This window comes from Corylus avellana, chromosome 7 (genome assembly GCF_965113065.1).
Source record: "Corylus avellana chromosome 7, dhCorAvel1.hap1.2, whole genome shotgun sequence".
Lineage (NCBI taxonomy): Eukaryota > Viridiplantae > Streptophyta > Magnoliopsida > Fagales > Betulaceae > Corylus > Corylus avellana.
The window spans coordinates 13,102,663-13,118,753 of NC_142496.1; the positions used below are offsets into that span (position 1 = coordinate 13,102,663).

The 16,091-nt window shown below is 35.5% G+C and overlaps 1 pseudogene; it reads left to right on the forward strand.

Moving 5' to 3' along the window:
- On the forward strand, positions 1-1,605 carry LOC148584482 (cysteine-rich receptor-like protein kinase 34; annotated as a pseudogene).
- The last annotated feature ends 14,486 nt before the right edge of the window (positions 1,606-16,091 follow it).

The window sequence follows — 16,091 nt, forward strand, 5'->3', positions numbered from 1 at the left end:
ATGGGTATGGAACTTGTTAATACAGTTTTCCGAGGAGAAATGTGGCACACTCTCCGAGTGGTATCGCGGTGTTCAAGGACGCGTCGGGCCTTCACACAAGAGCAAACAATAGGATTAGAGTCTCCGGTGGTGTTCCGGCCAAGATATTCTGATGCCTAAGTTAGTGATTTGAGAGAGGAGATATAAGCAACAATAAAGCTGGATAGTTAGAGTTACGATTACCTTAGCACTGAGAGGTGACTTGCATTTTATAGGCATGAAAGGAGTTTGATTTCCTGCACGTCTCGGATCCCTATCCCTCAATATCTGTTGTGCAGCTATTTGAGAGAGATAGGGTTTGTTAGCCGCTCTGTGATCTTAGTAGCCTAAGATCATGGATTTGAGGAGTTCAAGAATGAGGTTACACTCACAGCAAAATTGCAACATGTTAAGCTTGTGAGAGTTTTAGAATTTTGCATCGTAAGGAACGAACAAATGCTAATCTATGATACATGCCTAAAAAAAGCTTGTACTTCTATCTCTTTGGTTAGAATCTTTTTAATTTGCTTATACTTAATTAATTGAAGCATCATATTTAGGAACACATGTAACAATTTTTTCTTGATGATCTTATTGATGCAGATCTTGCTAGAAAATCTCTTTTGGATCGGAAAACGAGTTGATATCATCGAAGGGATTACTCAAGGTCTTATATATCTCCAAGAATACTCATGATTTACAATCATTCATTGATCGAGACCTCAAAGCTAGCAACATTTTACTTCGACATCGGAATGAAACCTAAGATTTCAGATGTTGGTATGGCTAAAATTTTCATGAAAGATGAACATGAAGCAAATACAGGCCAAATTGCGATTAATAGTAAGTAATTTAAAGATTGAAGCTTAGTAATTTAAACATTCCAGTCAAATAATTAATATTGCATATATGCAGTGGTTACATTCCTCCTAAATATGTTAAACGAGAATTGTACTCTACCAAATTTGACATTTATAGCTTTGGAGTTCTACTTCTACACATCATAAGTGGGAAGAGGAATACATGTTGTTATGGTGCAAATGAAAATTTAAACCTCCTAGATTACGTAAGTTGTTTTAATCATGATTTTGTTTTTTGTCCTTTTTTGTGTTTTGTGTAATTGCGAATTGAAGTTTGCTGATGATCAGCAAGATTGATATATGATGGTTTCATTTATCTCAGGCATATGAGCTGTGGAAATCAGGCAAAGGCATGGAGTTTATGGATTCATCCCTATATTATACACTTTCATCATGTAAACTAATCAGATGCATGCAAATAGCTCTTTTGTGCGTTCAGGAAAATGCAGCTGATAGGCCATCCATATTGGAGGTTTCTTGAATGGTAAAAAGTGAAATTGCAGCTCTGACAATTCCAAAAGTGCCAACTTTTTCTACAAAAAGAAATGAAGAAGAGGAAAATAAATCTGAGTTACCGCTAGAATTTTTTTTTATTAATGATACCACAATCTCGATAATTAAGCATGGAGGTCTTTCTGCAATAGAGTTTCAGACAGGGTATTTACATGCCTTTCGTATCATTGTAATGACATTTAATTTGGATTACTTTGCGGAAAGCTTATTATAATAGATCTTCCTGGGATCCTTGGAAGGCAGGAAATAACAACATTTTTGGGCTGGACAGGCAATAAACTTAAACAAATTGTGGAAATTGCAGAGCATTTACAGGATCATAAGCATTTAGCTTTCTGAACAGTTACTAGTTTTCAGAAAGATTCATAGATGTAAGTGATAAAGCAAAAGAATTAATAGAATCTAGGACACATTGAGCTTCACCAAAAATTATGTAGAAGCGATTGGTTCAGGAAAAATATTAAAAGAAAAACATTAACTACAACGGTACAAGGTGTTCCATAAAGGAAACTCTTTGACAATGCAACGGTAACACTGGATCGTATAGGAAAGCTCATAATACAAAGGGAAATATCTTTTCTTGTAGCAGGTCCGCACGTCCATAGCAGCATTAATGCCTTCAATGGTAACTTTAGCATATATAGAAATATCTTCACACATCCACACCTGTAATGGCGTAGCTACACCATATACCATATACCATATAGAATATGATCTTATCTAGGCCCGATATGGAAAGTCTTCAATGGTACTAAGAAGAGGAGTATCCCTCAGCCAACGCTACTGCTTAATTTCAATGATTTTAAATTTGTAAAATAAAAATATGGAAAATGAAATAGACTATGTCAATTTCATTTAAACGTACATGATGTCACATAAATCAAGATTTCAAATGGGGTGACACCAAAGAGAGCAGCTGTTGTGTGGTCGTTGTACAAAAGTCAACTTTTGTGCAAACCACTCAGCATCTGACACATCATCTATTTTATAAAATTGCAAGAAAAATGCATGTTTGCAAAGTATAGCCACCGTCAGTCTCCGCCAACCGCTGCTAGCCTCCTCCGATCAAATCGAACCACCGCCAACGCCTAGCCTCCTCTGCCCACCACCCAACTAGATCTCTCTCCCTCACTCTCTCAGCCGGCATGGGTGGCCGCGGGGTGGCACGCGGCCACCCCCAGATCTCGTTGGGGGTGGCCCGTGGGCCCCCCAAGCCACAGGGGGTGGCTCACGGCCACCCCCAGGCCACAGGGGGACTCGCGGTGAACTGCCCGCACCTCCCTCTGCCACCCTCTATATTTATTTTTTTTAAAAAAAAATTAATAAAATCTTATATAATCAGGTGTATGTGTTTATTTTTTCTAAGAGTGTTCTAACTGATGTGGCAACCAATGAATGGTTTGCACATGTTGGGTGGTCCCTCTTTATGTGGGGACCAACCCACGTGGCAAACACAAAGGGTTTCAAACCTTTGTGTGCTATATATATATATAAGATGTGAGACAAAAGAAAAAGTGAAAAAGAAAGAAGAGTGCGGCGCGTAGGAGAAGAAAGAATAGTGCGGCACAGGGAGAGAAAAAGAAAAAGAAGAAAAAAAAAGGTTAGGCTTTCTTCACATCTGTCAGAGATTGGAAGGTCGTTTGTGGTTCGATCTTGATGCAATTTTAGAGTGTTGCTCCTGACGACGAGTGCTACGTATTGACTGGTGTCGATCGTTGGAATTCCTCTCCAATCGCTTGGTTGCTAGTACCTACTTGGTGAGATCTTTCTTTATTATTGTTGAAATCCACTTTAGGGTGATGAATTTATGTTTAATCCAAGAATGCATGTATTCTTGATGTGGTGATAACCTCTAGATATTTCTCTAGGGAAGACAAATTGTAAACTCATTATTGTTGATAGTGGAAGATTTAACTGGACTAGGTCCCATGGTTTTTACCTTCGCATTGGAGGGTTTTCCACGTAAAAATCTTGGTGTCTTGCTTGTGGGTTTGCTTGATTATTATTTTGCTATTGTGTTACTGTTTAATTTGCACAAAGAGGGGTAAATTAATTCCGCTGAGCATCTGAAATTGGTGTTCACCCCTAACAAAGTGGTATCAGAGCCTTTGGTTCATTGTTCGTGTGGAGTTCTTGTGTGAATTAAATGGAAGAGTCATCTAATAGCATGGTTAAACTCACAGCTTCCAATTATTCAATTTGGAAGACTAGGATGGAAGATATTTTGTATTGCAAGGAATTGTTTGACCCCATTGAGTTGAAAGGTGTCAAACCAGTTGCTGTAACCAACGATGATTGGAAGAAATTAAATAGGAAAGCCGTTGGATATATCAAGCAGTGGGTTGATCAAAGTGTCTTTCATCACGTAGCTAAAGAAGTTGATGCTTATGGTCTTTGGCAGAAGTTAGAGAGTCTTTATGAACGAAAGACTGCTCAAAACAAAGCCTTTGTGATAGGAAGGCTTGTGAATTTGAAGTACAAAGATGGGCATAGTGTTACGGAGCATCTGAGTAATTTTCAGGGAATGTTGAACGAGTTGTCTACCATGAAACTTGCACTAGATGATGAGGTGCAAGCATTACTTGTGTTGAGTTCTTTGCCAGACAGTTGGAAAACGTTGGTGGTGTCACTCAGTAATTTGGCTCCCAATGGTGTGATAACTATGGGTATGATAAAAGACAGCATGTTCAATGAAGAGGCAAGAAGGAAAGAGCAAGGAATTTCTTCTCATTCAGAGGCACTTGTTATAGAAAGGCGGGGGAGAAGTAAAAACAGAAAACCTCACAGGTATGACAGTCGTGACAAGTCAAGAGGAAAGTCCTATTCAAAAATGGACATAAAATGTTTTCACTGTGGCAAGCCTGGGCATATAAGAAGAGATTGCAGAAAGTTTAAGAGGGAACAGTTGAAAGGAAAAGACGAAGAACGTCAAGAAGAAAAAGACACTGCAGCAGTTGCATCTGATAGTGATGTGGTATTTGCTTTTGATGAAGCTTATGCTAATCTCGCATGTGATGAATCTACGTGGGTAGTTGATACAGCAGCATCTTTCCATATTACTCCATATAGAGATTTCTTCTCTTCCTACACCAGTGGAGATTTTGGTTGGGTTAGGATGGGAAATGAAGCAAAGTGTAAAGTTGTGGGCATGGGAGATATACAGCTAGAAACCAGCATTGGGTGCAAATTGATTCTCAAGGATGTTAGGCATGTTCCTGAAATGCGCTTCAACTTGATTTCTATTGGGAAACTTGATGATGAAGGCTACCACAATTACCTTGGAGGTGGACAGTGGAAACTGAGCAAGGGTTCTCTTATCTTAGCTAGGGGAAAGAAGACTAACACTTTCTACAAGACAGCTAGAAGAATAGTCAAGGGAGATGCGATTGTTGTTGAGAATGAAAACTCCACTGAGCTATGGCACAAGAGGCTTGGTCACATGAGTGAGAAGGGACTTCAGATTCTTGCCAAGGAACAACTCCTACCTAATAATAAAGGTAGGTCACTAACACCCTGTACTCATTGTCTTGTTGGAAAACAAAGAAGAGTTTCTTTTCAAAAATCTTCTTCATCAAGAAAGTCTAATATTCTTGATTTAGTTCACACTGATGTCTGCACTATGAACACTAAAACTCTAGGTGGTGCACTTTATTATGTGACTTTTATTGATGACCACTCTAGAAAGGTATGGGTGTTTGCTTTGAAAACCAAAGATCAAGTATTGGGTATGTTCAAAGTCTTTCATATGAAGGTTGAAAGAGAAACTGGAAGGCAGTTAAAATGCGTCCGTGTAGACAATGGTGGTGAATACAGAGGACCGTTTGAAGAGTATTGTAAAAGCCATGGGATCAGACTTGAGAAAACTGTACCCAAGACTCCGCAGCATAATGGAGTAGCAGAGAGAATGAACAGAACCATCTGTGAGAGAATCAGGTGTATGCTGTCTCATGCAAAATTGCCTAAACATTTTTGGGGTGAGGCAATGAGGACAGCAGTTGACTTGATAAATCTTTCTCCTTCAGTTCCTTTGGATGGTGACATTCCTCAAAGGGTTTGGACAGGGAAAGATGTTTCTTTTAAGCACTTGAGAGTGTTTGGTTGCAGGGCATTCGTCCATATTCCTAGAGATGAGAGGTTAAAGCTTGATAGCAAAGTCAAGCAATGTATCTTCATGGGTTATGGGCATGAGGAGTTTGGTTACAGATTGTGGGATCCAGTTAATAAGAAAATCATACGAAGCAGAGATGTCGTATTCTTTGAAGATCAAACCATTGAAGACTTGGATCAGAAAAAGGCAGAGTCTCTCAATGAATACCGTGTTGATTTGGATCCAGTTATTCCTCCTTGTGTGATGCATGATGAACACATGGGAGATGTACAAGAAGAACAGGTTGATACAGTTGGTGAAAATGGTGAGCCTACAATTGATAGTGTGGAGTCAGAAGAGCATCTAGAGCAAGCTTCTTCAGAACCAGCCGCTGAGATTCAGTTGAGGAGATCTACTAGAGACCGACAGCCTTCCAGAAAATATTCAGTTAATGAGTATGTGTTACTTTCTGATGGGGGAGAGCCAGAAAGTTATCAAGAGGTTATGCTACATGACCAGAAAAATCAATGGTTAGAAGCCATGCAAGACGAGATGAAATCCTTGCATGAGAATCATACATATGATTTGGTAGAACTGCCTAAGGGCAAGAGAGCACTCAAGAATAAATGGGTGTTCAGATGCAAGATTGAACCAAACAGATCACAGCCAAGGTACAAGGCGCGACTAGTTGTAAAGGGGTTCGATCAAAAGAAGGGCATTGATTTTGATGAAATTTTCTCACCCGTGGTAAAGATGTCTTCTATCAGAATTGTTTTGAGTTTGGCTGCCAAAATGAATTTGGAGATCGAACAGCTTGATGTGAAGACTGCTTTCCTTCATGGTGACTTGGAGGAGAAAATTTATATGGAGCAACCAGAGGGATTCACAGCTAAAGGCAAAGAACACTTAGTGTGTCGGTTGAAAAAGAGCTTGTACGGACTCAAGCAGGCACCGAGACAGTGGTATAAGAAGTTTGATTCTTTTATGGCTGATCATGGGTATGAGAGAACTATAGCAGATCATTGTGTGTTTGTGAAGAAATTCTCTGATGGAGAATTTATTATTCTCTTGTTGTATGTGGACGACATGTTGATTGTTTGTCGTGACACTAGTAAAATTGACAGACTGAAGAAAGAATTGAGTAAGTCCTTTGCTATGAAGAACTTAGGACCCGCAAAGCATATCCTTGGTATGAAGATCTTTCGTGATAGGAAGAAAGGAAAATTGTGGCTATCACAAGAGAGTTATATCGAGAAGGTATTGGACAGATTCAACATGAGCAAGGCAAAACTGGTGAGCTCTACACTTGCAGGTCATTTGAAGCTGAGTTCAAAGCAAAGTCCTACAAGTGAGAAAGAAAAAGATGAAATGAAGAAAGTGCCTTACGCATCAGCCGTGGGTAGCTTGACGTACGCCATGGTGTGTACGAGGCCTGATATCGCTCATGCAGTTGGAGTTGTCAGTCGATTCCTTTCTAATCCTGGCAAAGAACATTGGGCAGCTGTGAAATGGATTCTCAGGTATCTCAGAGGTACTTCGAGAGTATGTTTGTGCTGCGGCAGTGGTCAACAGGTGCTTGATGGGTTTACAGATGCAGATATGGCTGGGGATATTGATTCTAGAAAATCTACTTCAGGGTACCTGATTACTTATTCAGGGGGAGCAGTGTCATGGCAGTCCAGATTGCAGAAGTGTGTTGCTTTGTCTACCACAGAGGCAGAGTACATTGCTATCACTGAAGCGGCTAAAGAATTGTTATGGATGAAAAAGTTCTTACAAGAACTGGGTTTACAGCAAGAGAGGTATGTGCTTTATTGTGACAGTCAGAGTGCCATCCATCTCAGTAAGAATTCAACTTTTCATTCAAGATCGAAACATATCGATGTTAAGTGTCATTGGATTCGTGATGCACTGGAGGATAAGCTGTTACAGATTGAGAAAATCCTTACTGATGATAATGGGTCAGATATGATGTCAAAATCGTTGTCTATGCAAAAGCTTGAAATTTGCAGAAGCGCGGCGGGCTTGGTGGAGCCCCCCACATAGTCGGGAGGGGGAGATTTGTTGGGTGGTCCCTCTTTATGTGGGGACCAACCCACGTGGCAAGCACAAAGGGTTTCAAACCTTTGTGTGCTATATATATATATAAAATGTGAGACAAAAGAAAAAGTGAAAAAGAAAGAAGAGTGCGGCGCGCAGGAGAAGAAAGAATAGTGCGGCGCAGGGAGAGAAAAAGAAAAAGAAAAAAAAAAAAAAAGGTTAGGCTTTCTTCACATCTGTCAGAGATTGGAAGGTCGTTTGTGGTTCAATCTTGATGCAATTTTAGAGTGTTGCTCCTGACGACGAGTGCTACGTATTGATTGGTGTCGATCGTTGGAATTCCTCTCCAATCGCTTGGTTGCTAATACCTACTTGGTGAGATCTTTCTTTATTATTGTTGAAATCCACTTTAGGGTGATGAATTTATGTTTAATCCAAGAATGCATGTATTCTTGATGTGGTGATAACCTCTAGATATTTCTCTAGGGAAGACAAATTGTAAACTCATTATTGTTGATAGTGGAAGATTTAACTGGACTAGGTCCCGTGGTTTTTACCTTCGCATTGGAGGGTTTTCCACGTAAAAATCTTGGTGTCTTGCTTGTGGGTTTGCTTGATTATTATTTTGCTATTGTGTTACTGTTTAATTTGCACAAAGAGAGGTAGATTAATTCCGCTGAGCATCTGAAATTGGTGTTCACCCCTAACAGCACAAAACCCCTGTTTTATGCACATACCACATAGAAGTAATTCTCGACACGAAATACGTACATGGTTTGATATGCAACCAAAACAAAGTATGATCCGTGAAATAGTTTGAGTTAAGAGGGGATTAGAATTTGTGTTAAAGTAGAATTTTATTTAATAAGGATTAGTAAATAAAATACAACAGATAGCCAGAGATTGCAACTACGTTGGCCTTAGCCTCATGGCATATGCAGTATTCCTACATGATCGATGAAAAATGACCAACCTTGGCTCACGTATTACAATATATATAACTGATCTGCACCATCTCATTTCCAGTAGAGACATTGTAGTAGTAGTCCTTCCCATTGGTCCTCTCCCGTACAACTCTTGCAAGTATACAAATGAGGGAAAACTGAAACCAAGGATAGAAGCAATGTTGAGTTGCAATATGAACAAACTCTATTAATTAAATTTACCATCCTATATATATCCAGCATTTGTAGGGGAAAAAAAGGATTGAGCAAAAAAATATCAACAGAAAAACAATGAGCAGCAAAGTGCAATATTTCCTGTTTGTCTTATCTTTAGATTTGCCTTTAGTAGCGATTTAGGGGAAGAAGGTTTTTTTTTTTTTTTTTTTTTTTTTGGAGTTTTGATTCTGTTTAGTCATTTTAGTCATTTTCTAAGATTTTGTTTTGTTAGAGCAGTATTCTATGTAACGGTCCTAACCCTGTCCCTACCAACATAATATTGTAATATACAAACCCAATCAACCACGCACCGTACCACCAACCAAAGCTATCATAATCCTATCTCTACCTATAACAGCACGTTTTCCTAATACTAATTAACCTCATATTCTTATTTTATCTTTTTACTCTTCTGTCAAACCCTAACCATTTCCACAATTTTATTTTATGGGTCTTTTTCGACCGCCTTTTTGGGTGACATCTGTAAAATTTTCACAATTTTATATGTGGACATGTAAATTCATGGTTCAACAAGTATAATATCATGGCCTTGATTAGTTTTTCAAATGGTGTGAGCCCCGTTACCATTCAAAAATTCTTTTTTCTATGCTTGTAAAGCAGCAATATTCACAATGCATGATTTTCAAAAACGTTTGTTTATAAAATGTTATAGAGATGGTTTAGTGAGGTGCTAAGTATATCACTCTCACTTAATCGTGAATTTGTTACCCCCCAAACATGTACGCACATGACACACATTATTTTCTCCCCTTTCTACCATCAGGGTGTTTAAGTGTATTATCTGATACACCTGCTGGGTTGTTAGGGTTTTGGTTCATATAGGAGGCAAAAAATAGTTGAACAAAATTTAATTAAAATATCTTTTCTAAATCACCTTCGAATCTTTATATATATATATATATATATGAGAAATGTTATACTTACCATTTTTTTTTTTTTTTTAAAGTTGGTTCCATATGTCACCATCTTGAAGAATGATGACACATTTTTCAAAATAATAAATTTCATAAAATGATGACACATCATTTAAGAACTAATATTTGGAGAGAAAATTTTGGAAGTGTAGTATTTTAAAATTAATATATAGTTTATTCATTAAGCTTTGCAAATGAAGCTTAAAATCAGAACACAGCAGGTGCTACCGTAAACCTTTCCCTACCAACATTGTGATATACAGGGGTGGAACCACCCCTGGCCTTGGGGTCCCCAGCCCCCAGGCCCCAAGCCAAGGGGTGGTCCCAAAAATAAAATAAAATAAATACTTTTAAAAATTAGCTTTTGACCTCCCCAATTATTATTATTATTATTATTATTTTAATTTTTTCCAATTTTACCCCTCCAAAGTCAATATTCTAGTTTTGCCCCTGTGATATACAAAGCATGACCAAGTCCAAATTCATGAAACCATTGAAACGTACCAAGCATATACAAACCCAATCAACCACGTTAGAGGATGAATTTACTACATTGAAAGGAAATAGATTAATGTATGTTATTTACCTAGTATATATATGAGTGATTGTAATCATGTTTGATGGTAATCAAATCAATTAGATTTGATTACCATCCTTATCAATTTCAATTCTCCTATAAATAGCAGCATTTGTATTGTAATATCAATCAAGCAATAAGAGTATAATGTAACCCTTTGGACTTTATCTATAAATGTAGGTCATAAACCAAACCTCATAAAAAAATTTTATCTCTATTTTATTTTATTTCCTCTATTTATTTATTTATTTATTTTATTATGAATTTCTTCATCACCAACAACCAAAGCTATCACAATCCTTTCTCTACCTATAACAGCACGTTTTCCTAATACTAATTAACCCTCTATGCTTGTTTTATGTTTTTACTCTTCTGTCAAACCCTAATCATTTCCAACATGGGCTGGCTCACACTGCAGGATAGGATTAAGATCTCTGAATATAAAACTTTCTATTTAATTTTTTAATATTGCTTAGTAAATATTATTATTATTACGAAAAATAAGCAGAAGCATGCAGTACCAAAGGAGGTATTGTTAAATATATTGGATAATATATTAGAAGCTGGAGAAAGAGAGAGAAGAGAGAGAGTGAAAGCATATAAGACTACATCTCTTCTATTATGATTCTGTATACAATATGATTACAGTAACCTCTATATATAATATAGAGAGGCTAGGAGTGATAAGCAATAAATCCTAAACTAAACCTAGAATATATAAGGAAACATAATAACCCTAGAATAATATAAAAAATACTCTTAACATTCCCCCTCAAACTCAATGTATAAAATTGAGGTTGGGAATATAAAGGAAAAGATTTTTTTTTTTTTGGTCGCTGAAAAAGTTGCTGGAGTGATGGCCGAAGTTGGGCGGCCGGAGGTGGTGCATGAAGGATGGCGGCGGCAGAACCCGATTCTAACCCGTTGGGTTGAAAATCTTGGATCCGAGTGATTTGTCAAATACTCCAATATCCCCCCTCAAACTCAAGGTTTGAGAAAAAAAGGGAAAAATATAATTTAGCCTCCAAAACTACCAGTTATTTTCAATTTAGCCTCCAATGTTCAAAATGTAATAAAGTCTCCTCCCAAACTACCAACCAGTTTTAATTTGGCCACTCCATTAGTCATTACCGTTAAATAGGATGAAAAATTCAATACGACATCGTTTTGACAAGGTGAAGTTATTAAAATGCCATTTTGAGATAAAAATGAATTTAAAAAATGCCTCCCAAAACGACGTTGTTTTGAGAAATAATAATAATAATAATAATAATAATAATAATAATATAATTCAGCCCATTGACCCCCAAAAGAGGTATTCCCAAACCCTAATGTTAGAAATTTCGAGCAAAATCCGAAGTAATACATATAAATCATACTAATGAATTGCATGAGAAACTTCGAGATGTGTCGTTTCATATTGGATTTGGTTTTAAACAGTCAAAGATCAGAATGTAGAATCAAACCCAATTGTTAAGACACCAATCAACAACTCTGTTTGGCTGCGGAGAAAATCTTTGATATAAAATTGAATTTTCTCTTTTTTTTTTTTTTTTTTTTTTTTTAAAAAAAAAAAGACAATGAGGCTATGGGGATTGAGAGGCAGTGAGAGATGAAAAGTACCAAATGGGGCACTTGAGTTCTCTGCTCATCTTCTCTAGATGGCTCGCATCCCCCATTTTTGCTCCTCTGATTCAGATATGAGAGAGAGTAAGAGAGGTAAAGAAGAAAAGAAGAAGAGGCAGTCTTAGAATGTGAAATTGAAAATGACTGTTGAAACAATTGAGCTATCAAAAGAGCATTTTGGATTAATCATTTTTTTTTACTCCTATATCTCTTACAGTGTGTTGTCATTCATCAAACACTTGTTTATGGCCTAAAGCCATGCTATATTATTAGCTCCTTCTATACAAGATATTTTGAAAATCCATCAACGTCTTAAATCAAAGGGTTTTTCTATTATTATTCGTTATTGGAAGTACGTCCTTAACGAAAGTAAACGCTATAGTCTAATCCTGGGAGGTTACGTGTCAAAGGATCCGATCGCACCGAGTTATACACTCTAGGAGGCACGAATCAACCTTTAAGAACAATGTTCTTGCGCGATTCTATAGCATTGTGAGATCCTTCCATACTCTACTTTTTGTCTCTTGTATTTTATTTATTTTATTGTTAATATTCATATTGTAATTATTTTATGTCAATGAGAATTTGTGCACCATCCAAAATTATTTTCAACAATCTTAAAGGTTGATTATGATGGTTGCACAAATATTTTGATTAGTATCATAACAATAGTATTTAAATTTATGAGAAGTCAAATACTATAAGAGTTTGTGGTATGCAATTCGCATATGAGAAAGATGAAATCAAATATTGAGTGGAAAGATTTTGTATTAATTTATCAGAAAAAGAATTTAATTTCATGTGTAGTTATTGAAAATGAAAATATTTTGATTGAAAGAGTTCTCAATTATTTGAACTAAATTTATTGATTGTCAAATAATCTTTTATTGTCGGGTTACTATTCTTACAATAAAAAGAGTTAAGCCTTTTTTTATGGATTTGTAGAACTTAGCATTTTCTTTGTTATGTTGTGCTAAGCTTGACAGGAAAACATTCATATAGATTAATAATAATAACAATGAATAGTTACTCATGGTGTGGTGGAGAAAAATACATAGGCATTGCTAAATATGTGCAGAACATACAACTTTGCTAAAGATTTTTGCAGGTAAGCACATTATAAGAAGAAAAGATGTGGTGCGCGTATTGAGTCGATTGGTTTTTACGACACCTAGTTGGTGTGTGGTGACGACAATCTATTTTGGAAGAGCTTGGAGCAAAGCTGTTGGCTTCGCTGTGGGTTTTAAACTCTAATTCATAGGTCTTATTTTTTAAGACATAATATACATTTCATTTATTAAAATGAAAAAATTCAAGTTATGAAGGTGCTCCTTGATTAAATTAAAACTGGTTCAAAATTTTATAATTACATGAATTTTGTATTTGATAAGTGGTGGTTTCTATTGATTCATCTATTTCAAATAAGAAATAGTATCTAGCATTTATGTTAGCTATATATGACATGCTAGATTAGCATAAACACTTTAAGTTATTTGGCAATTCCTCATATATATTATTCAGCTTTCAAATTTCTCTGACATGATGGTTCAAAATAAAATATATGTTATTATTGAGGTTCATTTGATACATGATAAATTTATCATATCATAAGAATGATATCATTGGTGTATTTAAAAAATGAGCCAATAATAGTTGATTATTATTTAGTTGAGCTTGATACTTTGCATATTTATTAGGGCTTTAGTTAAAAAGATTTTATTTTTAAAATCTTGATAGAACTTGAAATATGTAATCCCTATATATATAATATATAAGGATCATGTTGAAAAATCACAAGTGATAATTAATATTTTTAAAGAGCTTTAGAACTGTCAATTAACAGAAAAGAAAGAAGAGAAAATGACATATCATACTTTGAGAAAAATGAGCTCATAGAAATCATTTCTTAAAGCATTTGTGTGCTATTAATGAAAATTTATTTTCTTGTGACTATTTGCTTTATTCCATTAATATTTTGCATGATAGATTTATACATGTAAATCTTTGCTACATCAAGGGAATGAAAATAAATTAGAATATTGGAATAAATAATGAATTCTATGATTGTCAGTTTTGGGCTATTCACCAAAGTGTGGGGGGAAGCCATTATTTTGTTTGTCATATTCATAAGCATTGTTTGCAATACCTTGAAGTGTGGGGGTATTTGGCAAATGTTATATTAAATGAGCCTAAATTGAGGAAACTTGGTTTTAAAATTTATGATTGCATTTTACTGGTTTAGCATGTAATAGTTCATGCTATAGATTCCTTATTATTAAGAGTGATGTTTTAGATTGCAATACTATTATTGAATCTAAAAATGCTATTTTGAGCACATGTTTCCTTTGAAAAATAAGAAAAATTCTTTCATGAATTTTTGTTGCTTCTAATAAATTATTGGTGATGTATAAGAATTGAGAAGAAGCATGCGAGCTAGAACGGAAGGAATCTCGGTAATGATTTTATTTCTTATATTGTTGATGATGATCCAATGTGTTATGGTGAAGCAATTAAATCTATTTTTGATGCATTTTATTTATTTTTAATTTAATTGGTTAGAAGCTATAAATAATTGAAATTAATTATGTTTAACCATGCTTGGGAACTCATTGAATTACCTCTTAAGACCAAATCAATTGGTTATAAATAGGTGGTAAAAAATAAGCTTAAACCGGATGATACAATAGATAAGCACATGGTAGACTTGGTAGCTAAAAGCTACAAGTAAATATATATGTTGATTATTTGATACTTATTTTTCGGTTACTAAAATTGCATCTTTTGAGATGTTATTTGCCATTGTTTATATTTATAAATTTGTTCTACATCAAATAGATGTCAAAGTTATTTTTCTAAATGATGAAGAGATTTATATGGAGCAGCCCGAGGGACTAGTAATCCCCGGTCAAGAATATAAAGTTTGCAAACTAGTGAAATCCTTGTATAGATTAAAACAAGCTCTTAAACAATGCCATGAATAGTTTGACAAGGTGATGTTGTCTATTGCATATTTGATTAATGATGCAAGTAAATACATAGTAAATTTTACAATAATGAATGTGTCATTATTTATTTTTTAAATTGATGACTTGCTTATTTTGAACTAACATTGATGTTGTGTATAAAGTTAAATTATTTCTTGCATCTAATTTTGATATGTAAGACATAGGTAAAGCTAATGTCAAATTAGACATTAAAGTTATTAGGGATAATGATTGCATTATTTTATCTTATACATATTATGTTGAAAAGATGCTTAAAGGATTTGAGCACTTTTATTATCCACCTATGACTACACCATATGATTCAAAAATACACTTGGTTAAGAATCATGGTGATGGTGTTATTGCAAGAAAAATATATACAAATCATTGGTAGGTTGATGTTTTGACAAACTGTATATGCCTTGATATTACATATATTGTTAGTAAATTGAGTAGATATACTCATAATCATGGTATTGAGCCATTGTGATGCGATCTCTAAATTGTTGAGATTCTCAAAGGGCACAATTAATTTTGGTTTGTCTTATTGTGATTATCCTGCTATATTGAAATGAATGCAATTGTATTATTGATTCAGATGAGCAAAGCCTACTAATGGCTATTATGTGTTTACTCTGGCTAGAGGAGCTATCTCTTGAAAGTCCTTAAAAAGACTTGCATAGCAAGGTTTACTATGCAGTCAGAGTTAATTGCCTTGGAAAAGGCATGAACTAAAGATGAATGGCTAAAGAACCTATTGGTTAATTTATTTAATTTGCCTTTATATGCTAACATAGCTGGATCTATGTGTTTATTGTGATTGTCAGGCTGCCAAAGCTCGAGTAAAGAATTTATATAATGAAAAAGTGCACAATATTGTGAGGTAGCTTATTGACACCGATATATGTTCATGGACTTTGTGAGGTCATAAAAGAATTCTGCAGATTCTTTGACCATGCCACTAGCAAGAAGGCTAGTGAGAGAAGCATCGAGGGGGATAGGACTGATATCCAAATCATGACACTGTGATTGATACCCAACCTCTGTGATTGGAGATCCCATGAATGAGGTTTAATGGGAAATGAAGTCATAAGTGAAATGAGGTATGGTACTGTCAATTTATGTTTATTAACTATCTTGTTGAGAAGATTAGTAATGAGTCCATCCTTATGGTGTAAGACAGTATAAGATGCAGAGTGATTAAGGATGAGCTTAAAGCTCTTAATGGATTCATAGTCCCTACCTGTTGGGATGGGGTGTTCCCTGCACACACTCCTGATGGATACCACTT